The sequence below is a fragment of the Hypanus sabinus genome, chromosome 1 (genome assembly GCF_030144855.1).
Source record: "Hypanus sabinus isolate sHypSab1 chromosome 1, sHypSab1.hap1, whole genome shotgun sequence".
Lineage (NCBI taxonomy): Eukaryota > Metazoa > Chordata > Chondrichthyes > Myliobatiformes > Dasyatidae > Hypanus > Hypanus sabinus.
The window spans coordinates 142416237-142439995 of NC_082706.1; the positions used below are offsets into that span (position 1 = coordinate 142416237).

The following is a 23759-nucleotide window of genomic DNA, read 5'->3' on the forward strand; positions in this document are numbered from 1 at the left end:
AAGAGTAGGAAGAAATTTCTCTCTCAGTGGATGGTAATCTTGGGTGTCCTCTTGCAAAAGAAAATTATAAAAGCTGCAGATGTCAAAAACTGAAGCAAGAATAGGGAATGGAAGAGTCAATGATCTTTGGTCAGTCTAAGTCTTGAGCTGTTGTAGGATCCTCAACCTGAAACATTTACTCGGTTGCTCTCTCTACAAATGCTGCCTGTCTTTCTGAGTGTTTCCAGCATTTTGTATTCTTGGCCCCTGAGAGAGTGGGAGTACAGTCACTGTATTCAAGATTGGGGATGGATGGACTTGTTGGAATTGTAAGGAGGGAGGTCAGCAGTTGTGGAGAAAAGACGAAAGTGAAGCTGAAGTCAATATCAGATCAAGCAAATTGTAAACTGCACTGAGAGGTTGAATGAGCAAATCCTGCTCCCAATATTTCTGATATTGTAATATCAATGCAGCAGTGATAGTAGAAAAGTCATGGTCCACAAATAGTTAATGCACTTTAATTTTCAAATTTAGTAAGTTTTTTTGGTCGAAATCCCTTGGATTTTTCAAAGAGATGGCTGTTTGTAAATCAGATCCGTCTTTTTTCGTCCTGTTATTGATTGCATAATATATCTCCACAGCTCTAACTGCAGTGATATTGATTTTCCTTTAACCAATGTTGTCTTTGCACTTTGTACATTCTGCCATTGGGTTCTTACATAGAATGCAGAGTGCCGGCTCTGAGCCTTACAGAACCTTCAGCAATGATTGAGGGTAAAAGCCAAGGCTTGTTCAATGGGTATCATTTGCTACATGCAGAATTAAGTCCCCAAAACTGGGTGTTTTCCTCCCCTTCCAGGCTGGAGCTAACAAACTTCTGTTGAGTTTAATTTTAGATACAATTGATTGAAGCACTCTGCACAGTTCTAGCCTCTGTACTACAAACAGAATAGAGAATCCCAGGAGAAGAGGCAAAAGGGATTTGCAAGTTGCAATCATATCTCAAGATATTGTGGTTATCGCTGAAAATTGAACAGGCACAAATGCTTTCCCCCAGATGAAGAGGAGATCTGACAGCATTTGTTAAAATTATGACAGTATTTGATCAGTGGATAGCTGAGGATCAGGTCTCAACCTCAATTTTGTGTGCTAGCCTTACAATGTTCATTGCTTTCCATTGAATTTGGGTAGCATCCCATCCAATAATGTGGAACCTCTGACAATGCACCACCTCCTCAGTATCTGGTCTCTGGTGCTTATGCAACTGCATGCTTATAGTGCACTTGCCTTTATTTGTCAAGACATTGAGTTAACCAATCACAAAATTATGTTGCAGCTTTGTAAACCTCTGGTTAGTCTGCATTGAAGTATTCAGTCAGTTCTGGTCACCCTGTTACATGAAGGACGTGGAGGCTATGGAGAGCTTACAGAAGGGGTTCACTAATTGCTGTCTCGATTAGAAGATAGACAAATTTGTGTTTTTTTTCTCTGGTGTGGGAAAGCTGATGGGAGACCTGATAGAAGTTTGTCAGATAATAATTATGCTAATATCATTTTCCCATGGCCAAAATGTCTAATACTAGAGGCCATGCATTTAAGGTGAGGGTGGTAAGTTCTAAGGAAATGTGTGAGCAAGTTTTACACAGAGTTGGCTGTTCCTGGAAATTTTCTATCTGGGGGTGGGGGGGGGGGAGGTGGCAAATACATCAGAGGCATTTAAGAGACTGTTGGATAGAAATATGAATGTGCAGAAAATTACTCACTAGTGTAATACAATACCATGAGAAGCAGGGTAACATAGCGATTAGCGTAGTGATATTACAGCACCAGCGACCCAAGTTTACTTCTGCAGCCGTCAGTAAGGAGTTTGTGCATTCTTCCCATTACTGCATGAGTTTCCCCTGGGGGCTCCGATTTCCTCCCACATTCCAGACCTACCTGGTAAGGTTAGTAAGTTGTGGGCATACTATGTTGGCACCGGAGGCATGGCAACTTTTGTGGGCTGCCCCCAGCACATCCTTGGACTGTTAGTCGTTGATGCCAATGATGCATTTCATTATAGATTTTGATGTTTCAATGTACATGTGACAAATAAAACTAATCTTCTTCTAAACATTCTTTTAAAATTCTCATTAGTTCAGCACAACTTTGTGGACAAAGAACCAGTTCCCGTGCTGTACTGTTCTATGTTCTATATGCCCAATGCTTTCTCATAGAATATAGAACAGTATAACACAGTAACAGGCTATTCAGCCCATGATCTCTGTACTGACATGTTGCCAAATTAAACCAAACCAACCCACTTACACATATCGTTCCATTTTCCACCTGTCAATGTCTAAATGCCTCTTAAATGTCACTGCTGTGTCAGCCTCCACCACTTCCTCTGGCAGCACATTTCAACCGCCCACCAACTTCTGCATCACAATTGACCCCACAATTCTCCTTTAAGCTTGAAACTATACCTCGAGTATTTGTCATTTCTACCCTAAGAAAAAGACTGTATCTCCCATACCAATGCCTCCTAATTTCTCCTTATAACCCCTACCCTGTAGTGCAGACAGCATCCTGGTCCACCTTAGAGTGACCCTGTGATAGATTGGCAAATTAATTTATTATTGTGATGCGTAGAGAGATGCAGTGAAAATGCCAACCAGACAGAGCATTTCATTAAAGCACTGCATTGATGTAGTACAAGTGAAAAGCAATAAATGAATTCCAAATAAGGTGTTACAGATCAGATAGTTATAAAGTGCAGTCAGACACTAAGGTGCAAGCTCATGGTGAGATAGATTGTGAAAGGAAGAGGTCATCGTATTCAATAGTCTTACAACAGTGGGACAGAAGCTGTCCTTGAATCTGGTGGTGTTTCAAGCTTTTGGTACTTTGGCCTGATGGGAGGGACTGAGATGAAAGAATGTCTGGAGTGGCTGGTGGTTTTCATTCTGCTGGCTGCTTTACTGAGGCAGTGAGAAGTGTAGACAGACGGAGTCCATGGTTTCCATGATGTGCTGAGCTGGGTCCACAACTCTCTGCAGCTTCTTGCAGTCCTGGGCAGAGCAGTTGGCATATTAAGCCGTGATGCATCTATGAAGTGTTCTGTGGTGCATTGATTAAATTTGGTGAGGGTCAAAGGGTCATGCCAAATTTCCTTAGCCTCATGATAAAGTAAAGGCACTTCAGCACAGATGGCAGCAGTTCACTTTCAGCCTATCCCTATTTGCTCTCTGTTTTCTGGACTGCTTCCAGTCCACTAACAGTTAATTGAAGGTCTCAGCAGTGCTGGTGTGAAACAGGATGAAGGCAAGGGGTAAATTGTGAGCTTCTGCAGTGTTCGTTCTATGGATTCACACTCACCATGACAGCTTGGCTTGTCATCTGTAATAAATCCCTCCAGCCCTTTTTGTGCATCTTAATGCTGGACCAAAGCAACTTTGAAATACCATTGCTTTCTTTTAAAATCATTTTCCAGGGCGTGGGTATGCCATCTTCTCACAGCTGCCATCAAGCAGGAGGTGCAGAAGCCTGAAGTCCTACACAACCGGGTTCAAGAACCGCTACTTCCCTTCAACCATTTGGTTTTTGAAACAACCAGCAAAATCTAATCAGTACAGTTTAGCAACACAATGACCACTTTGCACTACAATGGACTTTTTTCCTTCTAATTGTGTTCTTTCTTGTATGATTTATACATATTTGTGTTTTTATTTCTGGATGTTGTGCCTGTGATACTGCTGCATGTAGGTTTTTCACTACTCTTGTGCATGTCACCATAAACTCGACTTTGACTAATGCAGCTGTGTTTATTGCACATCCATAAATTTTCTTCAGGATATTGGGATGAACTGTTGCTCTCAGTGTGTGCCATAGCTCCAGAAACTTCGGTTTGATCCTGGCCTCTGGTACTCGGTGGAGTTTGCGCATTCTCTGTGAGCCCACAGGGGTTTCCCTCAGGTGCTCCAGTTTTCTCCCACATCCCAGAGATCTGTGGGTTTGTGTGTTAACTGGCTGCTGTAAATTGCCCCTAGTGTATCGCAGTATCACAGACATCACTCTGGATGACTCCAAGATTAGGGCATATTGGACAACGAGGAAGCCTATCAAAGCTTGCAGTGGGATCTGAACCAGCCAGAATAAAGGGCTGAGCAATGGCAGACAAGAGTGATGTGTTGCACTTGGGAGGACAAACCAGGGTAAGACTTACACAGTAACAGTGAGATATTAAGGAATGCTGGGATCTGAGAAAGCATAATTCCTTGAAAGTGCTGTCACAGTTAGACCTTTCGTACATCGCCTTCATGAATTAAAGCACTGAGGCCAAATTTAGCGTATGGCATACAGTTCTTCAGGAGTGTTCACAGCAGCTTAGTCTAATCAAGAGAGGAGGCTACACACAGATTGAGGTGAGAGATTTAAAAGGGAATTTTTCAGGCTTTCAGCTTTTTTCCAGCAGCCTGGTTGAATTGTGATTCATTAGCAAGGGCGAGTAGATATAAGGTAGGGACAAGCAGAGTGAACGTTGTTGGAGCATCCATTGTGTGAGCAGACCAATGTTAGAGTGGGGTGGCTTTAGCTCAATGGGCTTGGGTGATGTAAGTTTCTGGCAAGTCTCTTCTGCAGTGCAGTGATAATGGATCCAGGGGCTGTGTTGTGTTCCTGGCATGAGATGCAGGAACTCCAGGAAACCTCCAGCCTCTCGGATAACCACATCTGCACCAGGTGCACCGAGTTACAGCTCCTCAGAAAACATGTTCGGGAACTGGAGCTACAGCTCGATGACCTGCAGTTCATACGGCAAACTGAGGAGATGATGGATAAAATCAACAGTGGGGTAGTCACCCCTAAGATCTAGGAGGCAGGGACCTGGATGACTGTCAGGAGAGGGAAAGGAAATGGGCAGCAATTGCAGAGTCACTCTGTGGCCATTCCCCACAATAGTAGGTATACCGCTTTGGGTACTGTTGAGGGGGATGACCTACCAGGAGGAACCACAGCGACCGGGTCTCTGGAACTCTGGCACTGAGGCTCACAAGGAAAGGGGGAAGAAGAGGAGTGCAGTAGTGATAGGTAATTCCACAGTTAGAGAAGTAGACCTCAGATTCTGTGGATGTGAGAGAGACACCCTGATGGTATGTTGCCTCCCAGGTGCCAGGGTCAGGGATGTCTCAGATCAGGACCATGGCATTCTAATGGGGGAGGGTGAGCAGCCAGAAATCTTGGTACCTATTGGCACCAATGACATAGGTGGGCAAAGGGAGGAGGTCCTCAATAGAGAATTTACGGAGTTAGGTAGAAAGCTGAAAAACGGGAACTACAGCGTAGTAATCTCTGTTTCGTTGCCTATGCCGCGCGCCTGAGAGGATGATTTGGCAGATTAATGCTTGGCTGAGGAGCTAGTGCAGGGGGTAGGTCTCAGATTCCTGGATCATTGGGATCTCTTCTGGGGAAGGTAAGACCAGTAAAAAAGGGACAAGTTACACCTGGGCTTGAGTCACCAATATCCTTGTGGGCAGGTTTGCTGGAGCTGTTGGGGAGGGTTTGAACTAAGTTGTTGGGGGATGGGAACTGGAGTGATAGGACTGATTGAAAGAATTATCATATGATAGAGCCTGTACTTGCTTGAATTCAGAAGAATAAGGGGTGATCTCATTGAAGCCTATTGAGTATGAAGTGATCAAAGTGGTCATAGTGTTGCTGAACTGCAGTGATCAGCATTGTGCTATTGGTTCAGGAACCGAGTGGTTGAAAGAAAGTGTCTGTTCTTGAACCTCATGGTGTAGGACTTCACGCTTCTATACTTCCTGCTCAATGGTGGCTGCGAGAAGATGTCATGCTCCAAATGGTGAGGTCCTTTGACGATGGATTTTATCTTACTGAGGCAGCACCTCCTGTAGATGCTAGCAATGGTGGGGAGGGATATGCATGACGTATTGGGCAGAGTCTGCTATCCTCTGCTACCTCTTAATGTCAATAGGCGGTTAGCACTCAGCACAGACTCAGTGCTGACCCAATGGCCTGTTTTCATGCACGGTGTGAGTCTAAGGCTTCTGCTGAAGGTACTCCCAGAATAGGGAGGGAGGTCCAGGATTTAACTCCAATTCTTTAATAGAATATATCTCCATTCCTTTAACAATAAAGGAACAGTGATATATTTCCAAGTCAGGAGGGTGCATTACTTGGAGGGAAATCTGCAGGAGGTGGTATTCTCCCTATACTCACAAAGATCTCATCTCTATTTACCCATCATTATCCTGGAGTGATGGAGTTACTTAGCACAGTTATGGTCACTGCATCCTAGCTCTGGACCCTCTCCAATGCCAGCACATCCTCTCTTAGATACGGGACCCGAAACTGCCCACAGTACTCCAGTTGTAATCTGACCAATGCCTTATGAAGCCTCGACACTTAGGGCTACTGTTGGCAATAACTTCACTATGTGGCCACTTGATTCATTAAGAAGATTACAGAAGCCCAAAATAAATCAGTTTAGTTTGGGTGGGCACACAGTGGTTAGCACAAACATGGTGGGCTGAATGGACTGTTTGGGTGCTTAATGACCCTATGACTCTATAGGAGTCTAAACAGAGATTGGTCAGACAGACAGACAGACATACTTTATTGATCCCAAGGGAAATTGGGTTTCATTACAGTCGCACCAACCAAATGTAGAAATACAGCAATATAAAACCATAAATAATTGAATAATAATAAATAAATTGTTCCAAGTGGAAATAAGTCCAGGACCAGCCTATTGGCTCAGGGTGTCTGACACTCCGAGGAAGGAGTTGTAAAGTTTGATGGCCACAGGCAGGAATGACTTCTTATGACGCTCAGTGTTACGCCTCGGTGGAATGAGTCTCTGGCTGAACGTACTCCTGTGCCTAACCAGTACATTATGGAGTGGATGGGAGTCATTGTCCAAGATGGCATGTAACTTGGACAGCATCCTCTTTTCAGACACCACCGTCAGAGAGTCCAGTTCCACCCCCACAACGTCACTGGCCTTACGAATGAGTTTGTTGATTCTGTTGGTGTCTGCTACCCTCAGCCTGGGTATTCAGTGAATATTCAGTATTCAGTGAATGAAGAGAAATTGGGTTTCATTGATCATAATCTGTTATCATCTTATAAAACAAGGTGGAGAGAGGGAATATAAGAAAATAGTAAAAAATGGTAAATTGGTTTATTGTCACATGTGTGGAAAACTTGTCTGGCTTACTGCTTATGCATATTAATTTATTTCCCCATGCATTGAGGAAGAATAAGTTACAAGAATGACGGATAACACGATACAGTTACAGGTAAAGTGCAGTGCACACAGAGTAAGGTAAAAGGCCATAATGAGGTCGATTGCAAGGTCAAGGTTTCATTTTATCATACTAGGGCACTGTTCAAGAGTTTTATAGGAATAAGACAGAAGCTGCTCTCGAGCCTAGTGCTATGAGTTTTCAGGCTTTTTTTCCTTTAGCCTGATGGGAGAGAGGGAGAAGGTGGGTTGTTTCACTGAGGCAGCAAGATGTGTAGATAGAGTATGTGGAGGGAGGGTGTTTTTTGCGATGTGCTGAGCTGTGTCTGCAGCTCTGTAGTTTTCTGTGCTCACGGTCAGTACTGGTGCAGGTAGGATGATGTCTGTGGCGCGTTATTAGGAGCAGGAGTGGGCCACATGGACATGTTACCGCAGGGACCAGCATCTTAAGGATGCCACATAAACGGAAGTAGTTGTTGTTTTTGTTGTAGGTGATGATTTGATTCCAAGCAGAAACATAAAGATTTCTTCATTTAGTTTCTCACGCCCATGGTGCCACTGGTACATCACAGTTGCTGAAGTGGTTGTAATTAGCACTATGCCAACACTCCAGCTAGCTCCAAACACTCTGGTGCTCTCCTGGACATCCCCACCATACTCTGCAGCTTCGGAGATCATTCGCAATTCTGCCAAGTATGTCCTAAGACAGGCCACAGCCAATTCACCCAGTGTGTATTGATCAGTACCGTCTATACCCCTTACAGATCGTAGAACATAGAACAGGGCAGGCTTTTCCACCCATCCTATCTGTGCCGAGCATGATGCCAAAGTAAGTCAATCTTTTCTACCTATACCTGATCCACGCACCACATTCAGCCTCCTTAACACCTCTGTCATACCTGCCTGCACCACCACCCCTGGCAGACTGTTCCAGACAGCCACCACTCTCTGTAAGCAACTTGCCTCACAAAAATCTTTTAAATTTCCCCCCTTCTTCATAGTGCCAGCTGCTCCGACGGGCTTTTTGTCACTTGCCCAGAGATTTCCTTTTGGTGTCAGTTTCTGTTTGTATTGTTGCTGTTGGAGCCCGAGGCGATTTATCACTTAAATGCATGTTATAATTGTTTGAATAAAACCAAAGTCTGGGTTTGACGATGCAGTGCTGTGTTCTCTGAGAAAGAAACCAAGTGCTCCACAAGGTGCCTGTTCAACATTATTCTCTCACTGAGCAGAAAGCACTGAGATTGGGATGAGCAATGCAATCAATGAGTAATTAAAATGGATATCGATTTGGCTTCTTGAAAAGAGCATGTAGCGTCAGAAAATCCTGCTTTGCAAGCTGAAAATGGTCTGCTTTACAAAACTACTGCTGCAGACTCTTAAGAGAGAGCACTTTTTATGCTTCGGGTGATTTTGGACATCCTGAAGAAAATAACATTTTATTTTTAATATATCTAGAATCACCCATGAGCCCATTTCACTACCATATGTAGATTTGGTCTCAGAAAGTTATGCAGTGAAGGTCCACTGGGTCAATTCCTGGAGTGAAGGGGTTAACGTATGAAATAACATTGGGCAGTTAGACCCAGACTCATGGTCACCCTGGTAATTGAAATTGGTTTATTATTGTTATGTGTACTGAGATACAGTGAAAATCTTGCCTTGCACACTGTTCATACAGATCAGATCATTACACAGTGCATTGAGCTGGAACAAGGTAAAACAATAACAATGCAGAATGAAGTGTTACAGTTACAGATAAAGTGCAGTACAGGCCGACAATAAAGTGCAAGAACATTATCGAGGAAAATTGTAAGGTCAAGAGTCATTGTTGTCGTACTAGGGAATTATTTAATAATCTTATAACAGTGGGAAAGAAGCTGTCTTTGAGCCTGGTGGTACTGCTTTCAGTCTTTTGTATATTCTGCCCAGTGGGAGAGAAAGAACGTCTTGGTGGTTATTTGATTGGCTGCTTTACCAAGGCAGCAAGAAGTATAGAGAGAGTCCATAGAGTGGAGGCTGGCTCCTAGAGTATGTTGAGCTCTGTTCACCACTCTTTGCAGTTTCTTGCAATCATGGGCAGATCAGTTTTCATACCAAGCCGTAACCCCTCCCATCAAGCAGAAGATTCAAAAGCTGGAGAACATCTACCATCAGGCTTAAGGACAGCTTCTGTCCCACTGTTATCAAATTCCTGAACAGACCTCTCATAAGCTAACTGATCAACTCTCGATCTCCCAATCTATCTCGCTGTTGCCTTTGTGCACTATTTATCTGCTTGCAGTGCATTTTCTCTGAAACTGTAACATTTTATTCTGCATTCTATTTTCTTTTTACTACCTCAATATTCTTATAAAACTCTGGTTCGACCACACACGTTCAGTTCTGGTCACCTTTAGGAAGGATGTGGAACCTTTAGAGAAGGTGCTAACTAGATTAGAGAGCATATCTCAGGAGGATAGGTTGAGCAAGCTATAGGGTTTTTCTCTTTGGAGAGAAGGAGGATGAGAGGTGACTTGATAGAGGTGGATAAGATGATAAGAGACACAGATAGAGTGGACAGCCAGAGACATTTTTCCAGGATGGAAATGAGGCATAATTTTACAGTGATTTAGGGGAACGCCGGAGATAGTTTTTTACACAGAGAGTAGTGGGTACATGGAACATGCTGCCTGCTGCTGGTAGAGGCAGATACAATAGGGACATTTAAGAAACACTTAGCTAGGCAATTGGATAAAAGAAAAACAGAGTGCCATGTGGGAGGTATGGGTTAGATTGATGTTGGGGTAAGTTAAAAGTTTTGCATGACATTGTGTACTGTGTTGTGCTTTTCTATGTTCTCTGTTCAGTGTATGGAATGATCTGTCTGGGTAGCATCCAGACAAGAGTTTTTCCACTGTATCTTGGTACATGTAACATTAATAAACTAATATTCCAAAAGTTCCATTGTTAGAACAGAGAAGGTTAAGAGCACACAGGAAACTGCAAATGTGAGCGAATGGTGCAAAAAATCCAAACTGCTAAAGGAATTAAACGCAGTGGGTGAGGTAGCTTCTGTGCGGAGAAGGGGTAGTTAAGACCCTGCATCAGGACAAGCTAAAGGAGGTTTAATTGATGCATTTCCAATCAGGAAGAGTTTTGATTGGATAAGTGAGAATAAAATATGGGAAGGTCATATTTAAGAAGATTGGTAAAAAAGGCAGATGGGAAATGGGGAGTACTTTTATCCACTGTGTTAGAATGTTAGACAGTTTCAAAAGGATCTTTCAGGAATATTAGAGGGAAATTACTTGGTGACCCAAGAAACTGCAGATGCTGGAAAATTGGAACAAAACACAAAGGAGCTGGAGGAACTCAGCCCGTCAAGAAGCATCTATGGAAGGAAATGGGCAATTATTGTTTTGGGTTGAGACCCTTCAGCAGAACTGGAAAGAAAGAGAGGAGTTAGCTGGCATAAAATGATGGAGAGGAGGGGAGAAGCAAGATCTGGCAGATGATGGGAAAGTGAGTGAGAAGTTGGGAGAGTATTGCTGGAAGTGATAAAGAGCTGAAGAGATGGAATTTTATAGATGAGGACAGTAGAGTCGGGAAGGAAAAAATGGAAGAGAAGAACAGAGGGGAGCAGTTACCAGGAGTTGGACAGGCTTGAGACTACTCTGCAGGAATTAATTACACAGTTCTGGAGAACAGGCAGAGGAGGAAGCTCAGGGAAAATGGATATCTTCTTTAGAAGAGGAATAAGGGATAACCGCACTTACTGACCTGCTGTCACACCAAGCCTCCTCATTGGTGCAAGTTGGTTTAAATAATTACGAGCAAAACACACAAAATGCTGGAGGAACTCAGCAGGCCAGCAGCATCTGTGGAAAAGAGTGCAGTCCATGTTTCGAGCTGAGAGCCTTCAGCAGGACTGGAGAAAAAAGATGAGAAGTCAGAGTAGGAAGGTGGGCAAGGAGAGAAGACGTATGTACAAGATAGTAGATGATAAGTGAAACTGGGAGAGGAGGAGTGAAGTAAAGAGCTGGAACGTCAATTGGTGAAAGAGGTGAAGGCTTGGGAAGGGGGAATCTGATAGGAAGGACATGTTAGAATGGGAATGGCAAGTAGAATTAAAATGGGTGGCCATTGGGAGATCCTGCTTTTACTAGTGGAGCGTAGGTGCTTGGCGAAGCAGTCTCTTAATCTACGTTGGGTTTCACTGATATACAAGAGGTCACACCGGGGGCACCAGATGCAGTAGATGATCCCAACAGACTCGCAGGTGAAGTTTCGCCTCACCTGGCAAGACTACATAGGGCTCTGAATGGTAGTGAGGGAGGAGGTGTAAGGGCAGGTGTAGCACTTGGTCCACTTGCAAGGATAAGCACCGGGAGGGAGATCGGTGGGGAGGGGAGAGTGGAGATGGGAGTCGCGTAGGGAGTGATCCCAGCGGAAAGCAGAAAGTTGGGGGGAGGGAAAGATGTGCTTGGTGGGGGGTTAACGGAAGTCACGAACAATTATTTGATGGGCGTGGAGCTGGTGGGGTGGTAGGTGCTTACTGATAATTAATAATTATGAGATCTGGTTCAGTTGTTGACCAAGTCCGTGAGGCTCAGTAAGAGAAACAGAACAAAACCTTTGAGTGGTTTTTAAAATCAGAATATAACTAATGTATTCTGAGGCTTTGTGCAGTTGTTCCAGATAAATACATCAACTCCTTGTTTCGATCTTTTATTGTAATAGAACTGCAGTACGGTACTGATTGCACTAGAGAATGTCTCCCCAGTGATTAATAATGTTTGCTTTAATTTGTTTCCAATTGATTTTACATTGTGTGTGTGTGTGTGTGTGTGTGTGTGTGTGTGTGTATGTGTGTGTGTAAATCTAAGATACTATGTATGTGTCCATATCTGTGTGTACATTTTTTAATGTTTGTGTTTGAGTATGTGTAAAATTGTATATGAGTGTGTGTGTGTTGCTTTGTGTTTAAACCCATTGTTTTGTGTGTGTGTGTGTGTGTGTTTGTTGGCGTGTCTGCGTGTATGCATACGTATGTAAGACAGTGAGTGTGAGACTGTGTGTAAGGCAGTGTCCATGTGTAAGTCTGTGTGAACATGTGGAATATGGGCATGTGTGAATGTGTGTGCATAGGTGTGAGCATGTGAATGCACGTTTATGTGCATGTACGTGTGCGCATGTGGGAGGCAGAAAACAAGTTCCCACTCTCTGGGACTCCACTCTGAAACTGTTCAGACCAAAAGTGCTGAAGTTTTTACACTTACTGCTTGTGATATCCTTTGTGAAAATGTTAGTTAATGAAATAAACTTAGCAAAGCACAGTTCAGTGAAATCCAGGTCTTAACAGGAAGTGTTAATTTACTGTGGAGACCTTCATCTGGTCTCTGAAGGGGCTCCTGTCAGTCTGTGGCGATGCCGGAGGTGTGGTGGTGCAGCATGTTGCTGAGCATATAGCTCAGAATTAGAATCCGCTTTGTTATCTGTCTTATATGATGTGAAATTTGTCATTTTGCAGCAGCAGCACAGTGCAGAAATAAAAATTACTGTAGATTAGAAAATAAATAAACAGTACAAAAATAATCAGCGAGGTAGTGCTCGTCTGCTCATGATGGCGGAGGGGAAGAAGCTGTTCCTGAATCATCGAGAGCGAGTCTTCCGGCTCCTGTACCCCTCCCTGATGGTAGTAATGAGAAGAGAGTCAGAATCAGGTTTATTACTACTGACATATTTGTTGTTTTGCGGCTGTAGTACAGGGCAATAAACTCATGTCCTGGATGGTGAGGGTCCTCAATGATGTCTTCTTGAGGCACCGTCCCTTGAAGACATCCTGAAGGGTGGGGAGGGATACGCCAGTGATGGAACTGGCTGAGTCTGCAGCCTCTTGCGATCCTGTGCACTCCATAACGGGCGGTGACTCAGCCAGTCAGAATACTCTCCATCGTACATCTGTAGAAATCGGAGCCTGAGATTTGAACTGGGAACGAGACCTCCAGATGGGGAGAGGAGTGCCTGTTGTGCCGAACTGGCTGCTGGTTCTAATTGCTGCTATGGAACCAGTCATTGAGCTGTGTATGTTATCTCACACACTCCCAGCTCATTTTTAATTCTCTCTGCCAAGAAACCCTCCTGATTCACCTTGAGATGTCTGCCAGTTAATGTCCAGCACTGGTCAGAGAACCAGATGCCAGGATTTTTTTTATTTGTGACCTCAGTTGAAAGTTAAATGATAAAGTAGCTCACATCATCTCTCTGTGCAGCTCTGGAGACACCAGGCAGTGAACCTGGGAAACTCCATTCTCCACTGATTTTCCCTGCAACCTCCCCTCCCCACACTAACCTTATACTCTTCACACTACCCCTCCCCTCCCACAATAGCCACCGACTCTCCACACAAACCCTCCCCTTCCTACACTAACCCTACATGCTCAACCTCCCCTCTACACTAACCCTCCCCTCCCCACACGAACCCTACACTCCCCACACTAACCCTGCACTCCCCACACTAACCCTCCCCTCCACACACTAACCCTACCCAACCCACACTAACCCTCCACTCCACACACTAACCCTCCCCTCCCCACACTAACCCTACCCAACCCACACTAACCCTCCACTCCCCACACTATCTCTACACTCCACACACTATCCCTACACTCCCCACACTAACCCTCCACAACCCACACTAACCCTCCCCTCCCCTCACTATCCCTACACTCCACACACTAACCCTGCACTCCCCACACTAACCCTCCCCTCCACACACTAACCCTACCCAACCCACACTAACCCTCCACTCCACACACTAACCCTCCCCTCCCCACACTAACCCTACCCAACCCACACTAACCCTCCACTCCCCACACTATCTCTACACTCCACACACTATCCCTCCCCTCCCCACACTAACCCTCCCCTCCCCTTGCTTATCCCTACATTCCACACACTAACCCTCCACTCCCCACACTAACCCTCACCTCCCCACACTAACCCTACCCAATTCACACTAACTCTCCACTCCCCACACTATCCCTACACTCCACACACTAACCCTACACTCCCCACACTAACCCTCCACTCCCCACACTATCCCTATACTCCACACACTAACCCTCCCCTCCCCACACTAACCCTACCCAATCCACACTCACCCTCCACTCCCCACACTATCCCTATACTCCACACACTAACCCTACACTCCCCACACTAACCCTCCCCTCCCCATACTAACCCTCCCCTCCCCTCACTATCCCTACACTCCCCACACTAACCCTACACTGATCCCACTTTACTCTCCCGACATTCTCATCGACCCACCTCGATTCTGCCCCTCATGAACACACACAAGGGGGAAGTGAAGAGAGGAGGATTTGCCTGTTGGGATGTAGGAGGAAACTGGAAACCCACCCAGTTTCAGAGAGGAAGTGCAGACTCCACACAAACAGCAGCCAAGGTAAGGATTGAACCAAGTTTGCTGTGGCCTGGGTTGAGAAGCAATCTCTCCAAAGGAATTGGAATTGGTAAATTGGTTCTTAGTACCGAGATAGAGTGAAGGTGAATATCGGTGGCAAGATATTGTAGCAGTTAGCATTGAACTATTACAGTGCCGGTGACCCAATTCCACTGCTGTCTGTACATTCACCAAGAATCCCTCTGGGTGATCCAGTTTCCTCCCATTTTCCAAAGACATTACAGGTTAGTTGGTTTATTGGTCAGAAGGCATGTTCCCATCTGATTCTCTAAATAAAGAGTAATAAAATTGAGTCGACAAATTGGCAAATTGTTTTATTTTTGTGGCATCTACCAAAGCACAGTGAAATATTTATCTGGCATAATGTTTATATAAAATCATTTCATTGAAATAGTGCATTGAGACAGTGTGATAAAACAAGAACAGTGTTACAGCTATAGAGAAAGTGCAGTGCCGGCAGACGATTAAGTGAAGGGCGAAAACGAGGTAAATCGTCCGGTCAAGAGTCCACTTTCTCATTCTAGGAGACTGTTCAGGAGTACACGGAAAGCACCCTTAACCCAAGCAGGAGGTATCTTGATGGGGGGTCTTGGCCCGAGATATCAACTGGTTTCTCTTTTCCGCGGATGCTGCCAGGCCTGCCGAGTTCCTCTGGCATTTTGTGTGTGTGGCTTGGATTTCCAGCACCCGCAGATCTTTTCATGTTTGTAATACCTTGGTTCGTTGTGACTATCTTGCAACAGCCAGGATGCTACTGGAGGGTTAATGTTGCCCTCGGACACAGATGGGTCTCTTTTGCTGGCTCAGCCCTGCTCCTGTTGGTGCTGAACAGCCTTCGACACAGTGTGGAATCAGGCCAACCTGTCTCCTTGTCTCAGATGCCAGTGTCTTATCTCTGATAACGGAGTGAGTGTTACAGGACAGAGCTCTCCTTTGTCTTGTGGATTCCCCCATACTCTGCGTGGCTGCAGGTTTTAACACCCACATAATACGCAGGAGTAGAATTAGGTCAGTTTGTCCATCAAGTCTGCTGCACCATTCAGTCACGGATGATTTATTTTTCCTCTGAACCTCATTTTCCATACTTTACCCCACAACATATGACACACTTGTTAATCAAGAACCTTTTACTACACCCAATAATGTGGCCTCCACACCTCTCTGTGGTTGTGAATTCAATGGATTCACCAATCTCTGGCGAAAAGAATTCTCTGTTGTAAAGATATGTCCTTCCATTCTGAATCTGTCCTTTAATCCTAGACTCTCCCACTATCGGAAGCACCTTCTCTACGTCCAGTCTGTCCAGGCCTTTCAATAAATAGTAGGTTTAAATGAGATCCCATCTCATTTACAGGCCCAGAGCCATCAAACGCTCCTCATATGTTAACCCTTTCATTCCCGGAATCATTCTTCTTTCATGTGATATCCCCACTCAACATCACACCAAGTGCTTCACCCAGTCAGTCCTCCATAAACTCTGGCCTGGCTTCCTTTATTGGTGACAGGCTATCTCTCTGAACAAATTGGAATTGGGAACTTGGTTTATTATAGTACGAGGCACAGTTGAAAAACTTGCATACAGTTTGATTCATGACAAAATACATTGAGGCAGTAGAAGGAAAAACAGTGAGAGTGCAGAATACAGTTGCTGCGCAAGGTGATAGGGTGGTTAGAAGGCATATGGTGTGCTGGCCTTTTTAGTCTGAGGATTGAATTCCAGAGCCATGAGGCAGGTTTTCAGCTCTACAAAGCTCTGGTTGGACCACAGTTGTGTTTGGTTTTGGTCACCTCATTATAGAAAAGATTTGGAAACTTTAGAAAAGGTGTAGAGGAGAATTACCAGGGTATTGCTTAGATTAAAGAGCATGTCTTACGAGGAGAGTCTGAGGGAGCTAGAGCTTTTCTCAAAGGGAGAAGGAGAGTAAGTGGTGGCTTGATAGAGGTGTATAAGAAGTGTGAACAGCTGGTTGAAATGACTAATACAAGAGGGCATAATTTTAAGGTGGATGGGGGAACGTACAGAGGGGATGTCAGAGGTAGTTTTTTTTTACATTTAGATTGGTGGGTGCATGGGACACGCTGCCAGAGTTGGTGGTAGAGGCAGTTACATTCGGGACATTTAAGAGACATTTAGCTAAGCACATAGAGGAAAGTAAAATGGAGGATTATTTGGGAAGAAAGCGTTAAATTGATCTTGGAGAAGATTAAAGGGCTGGTACAACAGCATGGGCCAAAAGGTTCTGTACTGTGCTATACTGTTCTATGTTCTATGCATGTTCTAAGTTTAACCGCTACAAAGAAGTGCAGTGCAGGTTGACACTGAGCTGTACGTAAGGAAAGGAGATGTGTGACGTCAGTGTGTAGCTGCCTTGGAGTTCCGGAGACCCGGTTCAATCCTGGCATTGGGTGAGGACTTTGCATGTTCTCCGTGTAACTGTGAGCAATCCCTCCAGCTGCTGCAGTTTCTTCCCACATCCCAAAGACGCGCAACTCTGACTAAAAATGAGCCAGCTGTAGCTGAGACATAAAAAATTCTTTTTTCACACAGCAGAGAGAGAATCCAGAAGAATCTCAATCTGCTGGCACAGAGTGTCGGCTGGATGTTAACGTATGAACAGGTTTTATTTCCTAAAGACTGGGTTTCATTTTAGTTAATCCGTAATCTTGCTATCCATAACTCCCAAACACCAGAATGACCTCAAACAATCATCCCCTGTGAATTGACCCCTTGGTGTGTGTAAGCAAGGGGTAGAATCTGGGGGGAGTTGAAAATGTAAAGAGAATCAAATGAGATTAATAAAATGAGAGTAGGGTTAGTGAGGCGGACGTAAGTTACAGTGAAAATTAGTGTTGAAATGTGTTGCTATGTAAGAAAGCATACACTCGACGGGCTGAGTGGTCTACTGTGGAGATATGGTGTGACCAGTTGGTTATTGTGAATAAATTCTGAGCACAGGATGTTGCAACATTAAGAAGTTTAAATCTATGAGAGGTTTGTGTGCAGAAATCCGTAACCTGGTGTTTAATGGAGAGTGAATGTGGTTCCCAGCCCTTCCCCCTTCCCCCTTCCTCCATTTTCCCTGGAACAGGTTCCCGGTGAGTAAGGATCTGTGGGAGCAACCAGCCTTCTGGATCCATCAAGTCTGTTCTCAGAGAGCAGAGCAGTGAGCTCAGGCCCAACAGCCTACCTCAGGAGCGCACATTTGCTGTGCAGCTGGTCACTCTATATGGGGCAGGACGCTTCTCTGTCTCCGAGCTGGAGAAGTGTCAAGCTCAAAGCTTTTTTTTATTCTTGCTCTGACTGCAATGTCATCTCACAGTGCCGTGACAAACCGCCACCATCAGTCTCTATCCTACCATCTCGTTTTCTTTCCACACTCCCTCTCTTTATCAGCTCTCCGTATTCATCTTCTCGCTTTCCTGTTTTTTTATTTATCTGTCTCTTGTTCTTTTTTCTGCCTCTTTTACCATCTTTCTGTCTCTATCTTTTCCAACTTTTCTGTTCCATTCTCTCTTTCTCTTCATTCTCCACTCCCTTCCCTCCCCGTCTTGCTCTCTATTTCTCTCTCTTGCTCCATCACTGTCTTTATAACTTTCATTTTCCTTTCTCTTTTCTATCTCTGCTCTTTATTTCTCTCCTATCAGTCTTTTTACTCTCCATCTTTCCCCTCTTTCCTTCTTCCCTCATTTTCTCTGTCTCTGTCTGATTTCAGTTTATCCACTCTCTTGCCTCACTCTCCTTTCACCCTCTTTTTTCTCTCTCCCACTTGATTCAAACCCACATCACCCTCGCTTCCTCCTTGTCTTTCTTTTTAATTCTTCTCTCTTTCTCTCTGCTTTCTATCACTGTTTCTCCCTCAATCACTCTCTCTCTCTCTCTCTCTCTCTTTCCATCCCTTCTCTTCCCCTCCCTCTCTGCCTTCCCCTCTCCCTCCCCTCTCCCCCAGGCATCTCACAGTTCCGTGACAAAAAGCCCCAATCAAGCCCCCTTTAATCTGCCCCGCGATAACCAAGGGTGTGAAAAGCACAACAATAACGAGGAAAAATGCCTCATTTTGTTCCTTCAAAGCCCAACAAATTGGAGTTAACCTGACAGGAAGTGGCTCAATAATTAGATTATTTATTTATTCCTGACACATATTCCCCCTGTTACTGGTCTCAGGAGAGGAACTGACGATGCACTGGGTTTTCGAGCTGCCATTACTTTGCTGTTACTCTGTGAACAGAGAAGACTGCCTATCAGTCAATTAAGCCCAGGCGGTGGTTGTGAAGTCCTGAGCTGTTACTGCAAGCACTGAACTATCTAGTAATGCCTTCATCTCTGCACCGTACATCATCCTCCTTGCTGCAGTATCAATAGAGGCTCGTGAAGAGAGCAGTGCATTAGAGTATCACAAGAATGTAATAAGGCTATGAGAATCAGGAGAATCAGGAGCAGAAGTTGGCCATCCAGCCCCTTGAGCCTGCTCCACCAATTCATCAACAGCATGGCTGGTCTATCTCAGCTCCACTTGCTAAATTGGTTTATTAAGTATACTGAGGTACAGTGAAAACCTTTGTTTTGCATGCCATCCATACAAATTATTTCATCACACTAGTGCCCTGAGGTAGTACACGGGAAAAAGTAACAGAATACAGAATATAAACACAAGTCAATTTCTCCTGCCTCCCCATCTCTCTTTTTCCATTCTTAATTCTGGTTTCCCTCTCACCCCCTTCTCCTCAACTGCCCATCACCTCCCACTGGTGCCCCTCCTCACCTTTTTTACATGGTGACATGTCCTCTCCTATCAGATTCCTTCCTCTTCAGCCCTCTACTTCTTCCACCTATTACGTCCCAGCTTCTTACTTTATTCCCCTTTCCCCCAACCATCTTTCCTATAGGACAGTGACCAAGATTGAACAAAATGTTCCAAATACAGCCCCACCAATGTCCTGTACAATCTGCAACATAACATCGTAATCTATTTCAGTTCCTTGTCTAATGACGGGCAGAGTGCCAAAAGCCTTTTTCATCACCCTGTCTACCTGCGATGTCCCTTTCAGGGAACCTGTATACTTGTTCTGCCAGGTCCCAGGATTCTACAACATAAGCATTCAGTGTGAAACTTTACCTTGCCTCCATTTGTCTTAGCATTGCTCCCTTAGCATAGATTGATTACAGTTCAACACTCAACACCACTGTCCACTCAGTACTAACCAACAAGTTCTGGGTCTTTACCTCCTTCTACAACTACCTCATCTGGAGATGACAGTCAGTGTGGATTGGAAGTAACACCTCCTCCTTGCTGACAGCCAATGGCGCACCTCAAGGATCCATGCTTAGTCCACAACTTTACTCTCTCTACACCCACGGCTACTGTATAAGGCTAGGTACAGCTCAAATGGCATCCATAAATTCACCAGTGACACAACTATTGTTGGCAGAATCTCAGATACTGAAGTGAAAGGGTACAGAGGTGAGGTAGATTGGCTGGTTGAATGGTGTCGCAACAACAACCTTGCACTCAACAGCAGTAAGACCGAGGAACTGATTGTGGACTTCAGGAAGGGGAAGTCGAGGGAGCACACACCAGTCTTCATTGGGGGATCAGCTTCCTCAAGTTCCTGGGTATCAACGTTTCTGAAGATCTATCCTGTGCCCAATGTATTGGTGCAATTTCAAAGAAGGCACGCACGCAGCTGTATTTCATTAGGAGTTTGGGGAGATTTGGTATGTCACCAAAGGCACCAGCAAATTTCTACAGATGTACTGTGGAGAGTTCAAAGTAAGCTTATTATCAAAGCACGTGTATGTCACCATATATAACCCTGAGGTTCATTTTTGTGTGGGCATACTCAATAAATCCAATAACCATAATAGAATCAATGAGAGACCACACCAACAGGGCAGGCACCAGTGTGCAAAAGACACCTTTTTGTGCGAATACAAAAAGAAAAAAATAATAATATTAATCTGTCACGTACCCGATGACAGGTAAAAGAACCAGCAGAAATGAAATCACATTAGAGTCTGGTATTGCTAATAATTCAAATGAGAGGACATGATTTGAGAGTATTCAAACGAGAGGACATGATTTGAGAGTTAGGGGGCAGAAGTTTAAGGGAAACACGAGGGGGTATTTCTTTACTCAGAGAGTGATAGCTGTGTGGAATGAGCTTCCTGTAGAAGTAGTAGAGGCCAGTTCGGTTGTGTCATTTAAGGTAAAATTGGATAGGTATATGGACAGGAAAGGAGTGGAGGGTTATGGGCTGAGTGCGGGTAGGTGGGACTAGGTGAGATTAAGAGTTCGGCACGGACTAGGAGGGCCGAGATGGCCTGTTTCCGTGCTATGATTGTTATATGGTTATAACTAATAGTGTTTAATAGTAACTACGCAATACAAATGCAGATATATCAAACAGGTTAGCAGTAATATATATATATATATATATATATACACACACACACATAAGTGTGGAAATAGGAACAAAACTAGGCTCTTTCAAACCTAGGGGTGAATGAATAGAGTCTTACGATGATGAAGAGAGTTGAGTTCAGTTCGAGGTAGTTTGTTGAGTAACGTTGGAGAGAGGAGAGAGAGAGAGGTGAGGGCTGATGCCGTCGATCTTCCCGTTGTCTTCCGAAATCCTGTTGCAGTCGCCGACTATGACCATAACACATGCAACTGTTCTTCAGTGATGGAATTATCACCCAGGCAAGGGTGGACACACAAATAATTCCCCACCGGTCACACCTTTTCACACTGCGAGAGCCACCAATCGATTTCCCCGAATCGATCCTCCAAAAAACCCCACCTTCCTGTGGGTGCAACAAAGCTCGTTCAGTGTCCGAAACGGTGTGTCTGTCTGTGTCTCAGCGGACCTGATTTTTATCTCCACATGTTGGACACCAACTGTCCATCAACCTGCTCTGCTTTCCTCTTCTGCAGGAACTTTGCAAGCAGGCAAGTGTCTTTGTGGAAAGGTAAACAACTTGTAGAGAAACCATAACATCAATCTTTTGAGCAATTTCTGTCTCTCTCTCTCTCTTTTAATACCAGGGTCTCTGTGTTGGACACCTCCCTCTCTCTCTTTGTAACAGCTCAAACAGTGTCCAAAAGTCAGTCTCATTCTCCCGACATTTTAAAGTGATTGTCCACAGAAATATGAACCCTAGGGGTACATAACAAATCAAGAACATGAGATAAAGAATCCGTGAAAGTGAGTCCATAGGTTGTGGAAACGGTTCGGTGATGGGGACAAGGGAAGTTATCCCTTTTGGTTCAAGACCCTGGTGGTTGAAGAGTAATAACTCTATATGCTGCTTTCCTGTGACAACATTCTGTGTAGATGTGCTCAATGGTGGGGAGAGTTTTATTTGTGATGGACTGGGCCATATCCACTACTTTTTCTGGGATTTTGCATTCAGGGGCATTGGTGTTTCCATACCAGGCTGTGATGCAGCCAGTCAACAGACCCCACCTCAACAGATTCTCTACCCATGGTGGAGCTGGCAGAATTTACAACCTTCTGCAACATTTTCTAATCCTGTGCATTGGTGCCCCATACCAGACAGTGATGCAGCCAGTTTGAATGGACCTGTCTGTGGCCAACACTCAGGGGCAATTCTGAAGGAAGCACAGCAGCTCCTCTACTTCCTTAGAAGTTTGCGAAGCTTCAGCGTGACATCTAAAACTTTGACAAACTCTGCCAGTTCCATCTTGAGAATAAGCCTCCCCACCACTGAGGATGTTTTTAAAAGGCAAAGCGTCTGTCATGGTCCTGGCTGGCATTCCCCACCTTTTCTCTTTCCTCCCTAATTGGTCCTTCATCCCCACACTTGATTCCTAATCTTTCCCAATTCCTCTCAATCACCAGCACCTGGTTTCCATTAGCCACCAGAGGATAAGACTCCGACAGCTCCAGTCAGCCCTTGCCAGATTGTTGGTCGACTCTCAGAAAGAGAGGAACCTTGCTCCAAGTCTTCAACCCCGTATCTCTTTGTGAATCAAGCCTCCCTAGTCCTGACTCAGCCTGGTCTCAATTCTGCGCTCGCTACGGAGATTCTGCCTCCTGATCCTGCCTCCATGTCAGAGTCCTGCATTTGGGTTTGTTCTTCCTGCCACGTCCCTGTAACAGCGTCAAGAAGGTGGCATCGAGCATGAACTAACCTCACCACCCAATACATGCTGCTTTTTGTTACTACCATCCATGAAGAGGTACAGGAGCCTGAAGAGGCACAATCAACATTTTAGAACAGCTTCTTCCCCTCCATAAGACTATTAGACATAGGAGCGGAAAGAGGCCATTCAGTCCATCAAGCCTGCTCTGCCGTTCCATCATGGTTGATCCCTTTCAGCCCCAATCTCCTACCTTCCTGTAACCTTTGACACCCTGACTAATCTAGAACCTTTCAACCTCTGCCTTAAACAGACACAATGGTCTGGTCTCCAAAGCTGCCTGTGGCAAAGAATTCCACAGATTCACTACCCACTGGCTAAAAAAATTCCTCATCTCTGTTCTAAATGGATGTCCCCCTAATCTGAGTCTATTCCCTCTGTCCCTAGACTCATCCACCACAGGAAATATCCTCCCTACATCCATGGTATCCAGACCTTTCAATATCCAGTAGGTTTCAATGAGATCCCCCTCTACCCATTCTTCTAAACTCCAGTGTGTACAAGTCCAGAGCCATCAAACACTCCTCATACTCCTGGAATCATTCATGTCAACTTCCTCTGGAACATCTCCAATGCCAGCACATTTTTTTCTTGGTTAGGTGTCCCAGAACTGCTCACATGACTCCACGGCGCAGTGCCTTGCAAAGCATTGCATCCTTACTTTTATATTCTAGTCCTCTCGAAATAATACTAACATTCCATTTGCTTTCCTTACCACTGACTCAATCTGCAAGGGAATCCTGCACAAGGACTCCAAAATCCCTTTGCACATTTGATTTTTGAATTCTCTCCCCATTTTGAAATTAGTCTATGCTTTTATTCCTTCTACCGAAGTGCATGACCATACACTTCCCTGCACTATATTCCATCTGCCACTTCTTTGCCTGTTCTCCCAATCTGTTTAAGT

General features: G+C 44.7%; 1 protein-coding gene across 15 annotated transcripts in view; it reads left to right on the forward strand.

The window, feature by feature from the left end:
• The window catches only part of LOC132398296 (zinc finger protein 521), a 475733-nt gene that overhangs the window by 255720 nt on the left and 196254 nt on the right, over positions 1–23759 (forward strand). The window contains exon 7 of one of the 15 annotated variants that reach the window (XR_009513618.1): positions 7990–8054. The exons of the other annotated variants lie outside the window; for them this stretch is intronic. The gene's annotated coding sequence lies outside the window, so the exon portion shown is untranslated. The remainder of the gene's footprint in view (positions 1–7989; positions 8055–23759) is intronic. 15 annotated transcript variants of the gene reach the window in all.